Consider the following 674-nt stretch of genomic DNA (forward strand, 5'->3'; position numbering starts at 1 on the left):
TCGGCAGCACATCGCAAACCCCTCACAGCAGTTCCCACATGGAGCCCAGGGAAGCTCGCCACCGGAAACCCAGCGCACGCCTCAGCGCGGCTTCCGGTTCTGGGCGCTACGGCGAGAGCAAAGGGACAAACTTCCTGGAAACGCAAACGACGGCTCCGCCTCCTGGCAACGAAGCCCCGCCTTCGTCGACCGAACTTCCGACTCCCGGTGCCACCCTCCCCAGGGGTTGGCCCTCTGCTCCCGGCTGGCGTCGGAAGGTTCCGCCCCCCGCGTGCTCCTGTGGGAGCGGGCCGTCCCGTAGCTCGCGTCAGGCAGTCAAAACAAATGCAGGAGCAGAACCATGCATTGCAGGTACCTGTGCCGCCGCCCGGTCCAGCCTCCCAGCTCCGTTGGAGGCCACTTCTGAGCTTTCTTTTAAATGTACCCCTTTGGCCCGGCCAGTGTGGCTCAGTGGTTGAGCGTCGACCTATAGGAGCTCATAGTAGATTCCCCGTCAGGGGCACATGCCAGGGTTGCAGGCTCCATCCTCAGTGTGGGGCGTGCAGGAGGCAGCCGATCCGTGATTCTCATCATTGACGTTTCTATCTCCCTTCCTCTCTGAACAAAATTAAATTTAAAAAAAATTTTAAGATAGGACCATGAGCCCTAATCCCATTTGGGTACTTTTCCTACTA

At 59.1% G+C, this 674-nt stretch overlaps 1 protein-coding gene across 1 annotated transcript in view; it reads right to left on the reverse strand.

Annotated features, from left to right (window-relative positions):
* Positions 1–92, reverse strand: part of HEATR1 (HEAT repeat containing 1) — a 51838-nt gene extending 51746 nt beyond the window's left edge. The window contains 1 exon segment of the mRNA XM_006761308.2: positions 1–92. The gene's annotated coding sequence lies outside the window, so the exon portion shown is untranslated.
* Positions 93–674: the final 582 nt, after the last annotated feature.

Source organism: Myotis davidii, unplaced genomic scaffold (assembly GCF_000327345.1).
Source record: "Myotis davidii unplaced genomic scaffold, ASM32734v1 scaffold174, whole genome shotgun sequence".
Classification (NCBI taxonomy): domain Eukaryota; kingdom Metazoa; phylum Chordata; class Mammalia; order Chiroptera; family Vespertilionidae; genus Myotis; species Myotis davidii.